Genomic DNA, 8420 nt, shown 5'->3' on the forward strand with positions numbered 1-8420 from the left:
GACACCATCTTTCTAAGTAATCAGGATTCTAAGCTATGAGATTTTTGAAATTTGCATGTTCGCTAGTGCCGCCTAGTGACAGAATTAAGAAACAAGTGTCCCGTTTTATGTAATCCTGTGCCATACTGATCAACTTTGCCGAAGACACCATCTTTCTAAGTAATTAGGATTCTGAGCTATGAGAGTTTTAAAGTTTACATGTTCACTAGCGCCGCCTAGTGGCAGAATTTCGCAACAAGTGTTCCGTTTTATGTAAGAGTGTGCCATACTGATTTTTTTTGGTTAAAAGTGAAGTTTTATTTGTCAGTTCAGTAACAAATTTTGAAAACGACGTATAATCAATGGTGTAGCATTGATTATACGTCGTTTTCAAAATTTGTTACTGAGTTCATGTTTTACAGTTTTGAATTTAAAAATCTAAATCTAGGTGGAAATTCAAAGCATTAACATCAATTCTAGCGCTGCAATCATTAACGAAGCAGATGTAATTTACGAGCAGTTTTAAAATCTTCACTCGTTGTTTATCTTCCCATACCATTCAGGGCAGGCGCCGCCTAGTGGCAGAATTTCGAAACAAATGTCCCGTTTTATGTAAATCTGTGCCATACTGATCAACTTTGCCGAATACACCATCTTTCTAAGTAATCAAGATTCTGAGCCATGAGATTTTTTAAATTTGCATGTTCACTAGCGCCGCCTAGTGGCAGAATTTCAAAACAATTGTCCCGTTTTATGTAAGTCTGTGCCATGCCATACTGATCAACTTTGCCGAAGACACCATCTATCTAAGATACTTGGCCAAACCCCCACATAGCCGTAATCCCATAAACTCTTACACGGAAAAAAAATCCATTCCCAAGACCATGAATATGACTCATAGTTTACCGATATTTTTATGATTTTATGTTATAAATATATACCATGATTAAATTTTATGATTTTATGAATGATTTCATCATAACGCTATGCACCCGTTTTTGTTTTGGCTTTCGACGACCAAAAATGGAAAATATAATCATGAAGCTATGATTAAATAAGCTGGGATCATGAGAAGCATTCATGAAGCCAAGAATAATTTTGATAAACCAGGATGCAGATACTGATGCTTTACCACCAGATTCATAAAATTATGGTTTGGTGAGGTAGAACCATGCATAGAATTCATGGAATCAAAAAATACTTTTATGATTCCTTCGTCGTCGGACCTATATGCTTCTTAGTCAAATTCATAAAATCATGGTTGAGGGAGATGGAACCATGCATAGAATTCATGGAATTAAGAATTACTTTTATGGTTCCGTCGTCGTTGGACCTTAATGCTTCTCAATCATATTCATAAAAGCATGGTTGAGTGAAATGGAACCATGCACAGAATTCATGAAATTAAGTATAACTTTTTTGATTCCGTCGTCGTCGGTCCCAAATGCTTTAAATTAGATTGATAAAACTATACAAGCTAAAATCATAAGCAAATAAAATACGTGATATTGCGGAGATTCCACCTGTTTAGACTCCTGCGCGAAATTTAGTTGCGTGGGCCCACAGATATAAAACCAGACCTCGTCCTGGTGAATATTTTACGCTGTGTTGTTAGGTACACACTTGGTGATAGTTTTGCATTGTAAACAAACATTTATAACGCACCTACGCTGAAAATAAGCCTAATCATTTATTTGCGTCGGAATTTATAAATCTTCACAACGGGCAATATCAGAGCCCATTTCTATGATTTTGGGACCTATCCATCATCCTTTTTTTTCTATGAGCAAGCAGCACTTTTTAGTTGGCCTCTTGTTAATGAAGATATATCATGTTCAAATATAAAAGAGAACAACAATGATCGAACTCACCGGGACCGGATAATCATATTTAGCTGGTTTACTATTTTTGTCTTTGGCTACTACATCGAACAGGCTAAGGATGCCCTCCAAACCATATCGATTGTTCACTAGTTCACACCACTTGCTGAGTCTCCGAAGTCGTCGAACGAAGGATAAACCGGAAAAATAGAGAGAATTACCGAAAATTAGCGCGCGCGATTCTCACTTTGCTTCACCGTCCATAAACATCAACTACACATAAACTCGCAACTACGACGGATGGCACAACGAAAACGCGAACTGGGCATTGTTTACTTTTTGCGCGTTTACTTTTTAGTCAATCAACTCCCAACAAACTGCCGAATCTTACGGGCACACTGTTTCGATGTTGCATTTCCTCATATATGCACATTTATTACTCTAGCCAAATAAAAACTTTGCAAAAATAGCAAGTTCAATTTTTTCCACACGTCTGTGCTGGACGACCGCGCGGCATATGGCAGATAAGTGTAACGCTAGGAAGCGACCATGAATATAATTTATGAAAATGCTTGTTTCTATTCATATTTCTGGTCAACTCATTCATGATATTATGAATCTTAATTATGATATTATGACTTGGTAGACATCATAAGAACATGATTTTTTATTCATGATAAGAGGAATGGATTTTTTCCGTGTAGTATCCCCTATTAGGCGGATTCCTATAGTCCCCGAGCAGTGATCCTATGACCGACAGTCTCGACTCTACGCCATCTTCCACTCTCGCCGCAATAATTGTCTTCATTCATGTCCAGTCCATCGTCTGAACGGAATGAAAACAAACCACTTTCATTCCTTTGCAGGCGATAAAAGACACTAACGCGGCTCCGTGGTCGTACGGCTAGGGTCACCAAGCTCTTAGTCGCATCGTGCTGAGGAGCGCGGGTTCGATTCCCGCCGCAGCTGTCAGGAAAAGTTTTCGGCTGTGCCACTGGGCGTTGCATGCTAGTCCGTTGTCCAGTGTCGTGCTTCCTTCAAAGAGCGAAAAGCTCACTGGAAGCATTGAACGTGTCCGTGTCTTTAACACATTCTCAGACACCTTTTCCAACCAATACAGATGCACGTTTGTGTGTATTGGGGAGCCGCAAGTGAATTTGCACTAATACACGCAAGACCGCATCTACAACTGGTGGCACCCACACATTGCGGCTTGTCAATGTGTGGTCAAAAAATCTGCTCGAATCCGCATGAGCGCGGCCGCACCAACGAGCATGAGCGCAAAAGTGCTTCTATCGCCGGTAACGCACTTTTGCGCTTGCAGCGTGAGCGCTTTCTCACAAAATATGCGCGCTTTGTTTTGGGTGTACTAATGGTGTACAGCACCACGGCACCGCTACACCGTTCTACCCCCAATCCAACGGGCAGGTGGAGCGATTCGTAGATACGTTTGAAAAAAAAAAACAACGAAGAAAATTCGCGAAAAAAAAAGAGGTCAATGCAGGAAGTTTTGAACCTACAGGAGCACGCGGAACATGTCCGCACCGAACGGTTTGGCACCATCAGAAGTGATGGCGAATCCGTACGAATTTGAAACTGCTACATGATAGGAGAAATTACCCAGCAAGAAACGTTAGGGTCACATGAGACTAATGTAAGACAAACCGGTGAGACAGTTAGGCTAACAAAATCCCTCACGTTAGGCTCAGGTTCGACAAAATTCAGGCTAATATGACACACTTTTGTTAGACATATTTTCGAGCTCGACCCTTTATTAGGTATGTACATGAGCCTAACGTTAGGCATTTTTTGCACTGGGCTGTTAGACCCTGGTTAGGCATTATTTTTATGCTGGTTTATTTACATCTAGCTGCCATCCACGGTGGAAGTAAAGTTGTGGTAGTGAGCATGCTTGGGTTCTCACTACCACAACTTTACTTTCACTTTGGATGGTAGCTAGATGTAAACAATTTGATGAAGTTTCAAGTTCTAGTGAATCTAACTGCAAATAAATAAACATTTCTGGAGAAGTCTGCTGCCGAGTTAACCGCTGGTAAGGTAAATTTTAATGAATTTTAATTTGTATAAATTTTGTATGATAATGTTTTATATTCCATCAAACCAGTCATCATTTCCGGATCGGAACCAAACCACACATTTTGACTCGGATTCGCAGTTGCCGGGAAAATGTCGACTCGGTCAAGGAATGCATCTATATCCTGTATGGACTGTAGGAACAGATGTACACTACCCTATGGACAGAGCACTAGTAAGTAGTACGTTTGCCGGAAGTGGCTTTAAAGACTTTCGAAATGCTAAGCCGTCGAAAGCAACGTATCATCATCTTCCGAAGCGGATCAGGGCACGGTCAATGATCTTCTCGGTCAGCAGTACTCCTGCGGCGACACACATCGTGTCATGCGAATATCGGATAAGCTAAAATGAGGACAATCCTGAGACATACCAAGTACGAGGAACACATTGGCGCCAAACCCAACACTTCCTCCGGAACGAACGTTCATTCTATGTAAAGATTCTGCGAGAGCCGAAGATGCCCAAGTTTAGTCCAAGTGCTTGAGCGTAATCCTCGATCGTGAGCGTGGTCCATTGGTGCCACCCGACGTCACTTCCAACATAGACATTTAAGAATGCGAAGAGATTCTGAAGTTTTCGCGTTATAAATAAAATTCAACAAAATTTTATATACCTAATAATGCACATATTTAGCACCAAGCTTTTTCATTAAGATCGTATTTTAGTTGAGTTCAGTAGTTGGTAAGACATACATAATCCCCCAAACAGTGACTTTAGCGAGTACCTTGTTTTTACCCTTCTTACACCCATAAGAAGGGTATAAATATCGCTCGAAAAACCGACTTTCGATCCGAGGCCCGGAGGGCCGAGTCTCATATACCAATGAACTCAGCTCGACGAACTGAGCAAATGTCTGTATGTGTGTGTGTGTGTATGTGTGTATGTGTGTATGTGTGTGTGTGTATGTGCGTTACAAAAAAAAGTCACGCACGTTTCTCAGCCGTCTGTCAACCGATTTGAGTTCTCTTGGAAGCAAATGAAAGCTACTACATCCTAGTAGAACGCTATTGAATTTTTTTTCGATTGGACGTTTGGTTACCGAGATATCTCTCGAAGAGTACTTATGAGTCATACTTCTAAACTTTTTAAGATTTTTGACCAAGTGTATCATAATAAATATTTCGGCCGTTTGTCAATCGATTTAAGTTCTCTTGGCACCAAATGAAAGCTACAGCATCCTAGTAGATCACCCAGAAATTTTATTTCGATTGGACATTTGGTTACAGAGATATCCTTCGAAGAGTACTTAGGATTTATACAACTAAACCTTTTGAGATTTTTGACCAATTGTATCATAATAAATATCTTAGCCGTCTGTCAACCGATTTCGGTTATCCTGGCACCAAATGAAAGCTACAACATTCCAGAAGAACCCTATACAATTTCATTAGGATTGGACATTTGAATACCGAGATATCTTTCAATTAGTACTTGGGAGTAATACAGGTTAACTTTTTGAGAGATTTTGGACCAAGGGTACCATAATAAATATCTCAGCCATCTGTCAACCGATTTGGGTTCTCTTAGCACCAAATGAAAGCTACAATATCCTTGTATAAGGCCCTGAAATTTTATTTCGATTCGACATTTGATTACTGAGATATCTTACGAAGAGTATTTCAATAAATTCTTTTTACCCTTCTTACACCCATAAGAAGGGTATAAATATCGCTCGAAAAACCGACTTTCGATCCGAGGCCCGGAGGGCCGAGTCTCATATACCAATGAACTCAGCTCGACGAACTGAGCAAATGTCTGTATGTGTGTGTGTGTGTGTGTGTCAAGGGGGAGTCGCTGAGCACATCTTTACTTGTGCCAATTATTTTCAGTGTGCCAACGGGTGTTCAACTGTGCCTCAGTGTGCCCCGAAGTGCCACTGCTTTATGATTCAGATTTTGCTTGGCAACTACCAAGACAACCAACTGTTTGTTTTCATTTTGCAGGTCAAATGCACATGGTTGCCTAGATTTTTCACTCAAACTCAAGTGTCAAAATTGTGCCTCAGAGTGCCACGGTGTGCCACACAGCGTATAAGACGGTGTGCTTGGCACCTCTTGGCACAATGTTCCAAGCGACTAGCTCCTTGGTGTGTGTATGTGTGTATGTGTGTATGTGTGTGTGTATGTGCGTTACAAAAAAAGTCACGCACGTTTCTCAGCCGTCTCTCAACCGATTTGAGTTCTCTTGGAAGCAAATGAAAGCTACTACATCCTAGTAGAACGCTATTGAATTTTTTTTCGATTGGACGTTTGGTTACCGAGATATCTCTCGAAGAGTACTTATGAGTCATACTTCTAAACTTTTTAAGATTTTTGACCAAGTGTATCATAATAAATATTTTGACCGTTTGTAAATCGATTTGGGTTCTCTTGGCACCAAATGAAAGCTACAGCATCCTAGTAGATCGCCCAGAAATGTTATTTCGATTGGACATTTGGTTACAGCGATATCTTTCCAAGAGTACTTAGGATTTATACAACTAAACCTTTTGAGAATTTTGACCAAGAGTATCATAATAAATATCTTAGCCGTCTGTCAGCCGATTTCGGTTATCCTGACACCAAATAAAAGCTACAACATTCTAGTATAACCCTATACAATTTCATTAGGATTGGACATTTGGTTACCGAGATATCTTTCAAAGAGTACTTGGGAGTAATACAGGTTAACTTTTTGAGAGATTTTTGACCAAGGGTACCATAATAAATATCTCAGCCATCTGTCAACCGATTTTGGTTCTCTAAGCACCAAATGAAAGCTACAATATGCTTGTATAAGGCCCTGAAATTTTATTTCGATTCGACATTTGATTACTGAGATATCTTACGAAGAGTATTTCAATAAATTCTTTTTTTATTATATTCACTTGTTATCTTGCATTTGTTTTTGACCAGTCTATGGGAAATTATTTTTCAATAAATGATGCTGACCTCATACAAAGTGTATACTAGCAGGTTATTGTTTTCAACAAAATTATAAATAACAAATACACAGGAATTTTATGGAAACTAACAATATGTTAAATGAAAGCTTTGAAGAACCAGACAGCCAAAATAACTAGCTAATGCCAAAACTGATTAACTAAGTAGATATATCATTTTTGTCGTTTTTACACCATAACCATGAATACCAAGTACTTCGGAGCTAATTTAATTGACTGATTTAGACAAAGTGTATCTCGCTGATTTTCTTACCCATTTGTTAATCGATTCAAGATCTTTTAGCAGTTAATAAAAGATACAAAATTCCAGAATATGTAAGCTATTTTTTAAACATTCCATACAAGACTCTAGGAAGTGTCTGGCATTTCTGGTAGTTTAGTCCATGGTCCATGGTGCTAGTTTGGAAACCAATCCACTAGATGCCAAATCCACAATATTTTCTAGAACTTTTGGTCAATTCCACAAAACAAATATGTTAAACTAGCTGTACCCGGCAAACTTTGTCTTGCCTACTGCGTTTTTTGACGTTTTAAGTTTCTAGCCCAAATTCCCGGTCCCCGGTATGAAAGATCGATTTTCAAAAACTATCATTTTTTCCATGTTTTATGCCTCATAAACCTTCCTTGGGTGAAAACTAACAGATCAAAACTAAGACGACCAAAATCGGACCTTCCGTTCGCAAGTTATGCGCGGTCCCACGTATGCCACTGCATTTTTATATATATAGATACAAATAATACAACAATAATTTTAATAAGTGTAAGAAGGGTTCTGTTCACCATAGGTGGATTAAATCGGGTTTTTTTAAATAGAAATTGATTCAAATTATTCAGTTAAGCACTGCGGTAGCATTAAAGATTATTGTCAAAATTTGTCCTGAGTAGGGGTTAATTGTTTTCTAATAAATACAAAACAAATATATGATTTAGAGTGCTTTTTTCATCTACAGGGTGCGGCAGGAAAAAATGCGAAAAGTTCAAGGCACTATTACACGCTACATATAGGATATATATGTGTATTTTTTCATGACAGTGTATCAGCCAATGTCTATATTCTAGCACTGAAAAATAAAAATGAACATATTTGATGTTTAACATGTGATAATGTAGGCCTAATAAGCGGATATCAATAAACTGCGCGCCCAATGGTCATTAAACAAAATGACTATAACAGTAACAAAATTAGCTCAAATTCGATGAACAACCAGACCACACTGATCCAGATCCATGTAGTTTAACATACCAGATGAAATAAGTACATATATTTGATGATATTGTAGAGAAAATCAAAAATTTTGTTTTATCAGATGCGAAATTTAGCGACCTGTGCGATTTTTTGCGGTTTGAAAATTCTGGTTGTCTTCATCTTTAGGCGCCGCCCTGTAAAGGTTAGTGACCAAAATGGGAATTTTTTTAATTAACTTTTCAGCAAACTAGCCTATTATAGATCATGGAACGTTGAAACATAGATTGGTTAATGTCAAATGGACGAAAATGAGGTTTGAAGTTGAAAAACACTTTCGCATTTTTTCCTGCCGCATACTGTAAATATCGGATCTTCTTTTTCTTATTCAAGGCGTAACGCC

At 38.7% G+C, this 8420-nt stretch overlaps 1 long non-coding RNA gene across 2 annotated transcripts; it reads left to right on the plus strand.

Annotated features, from left to right (window-relative positions):
- Nucleotides 1-418: 418 nt before the first annotated feature.
- LOC109406632 (uncharacterized) lies at nucleotides 419-7756 on the plus strand. Of its 2 annotated transcripts, none has more exons than XR_003892523.2 (2): nucleotides 419-3857; nucleotides 3925-7756. It is a non-coding gene; the product is annotated as an uncharacterized LOC109406632 (long non-coding RNA). The 2 variants fall into 2 exon arrangements; XR_009999510.1 differs by having other exon boundaries at nucleotides 419-3852.
- The last annotated feature ends 664 nt before the right edge of the window (nucleotides 7757-8420 follow it).

The sequence above is a fragment of the Aedes albopictus genome, chromosome 3, assembly GCF_035046485.1.
Source record: "Aedes albopictus strain Foshan chromosome 3, AalbF5, whole genome shotgun sequence".
Taxonomy (NCBI): Eukaryota; Metazoa; Arthropoda; class Insecta; order Diptera; family Culicidae; genus Aedes; species Aedes albopictus.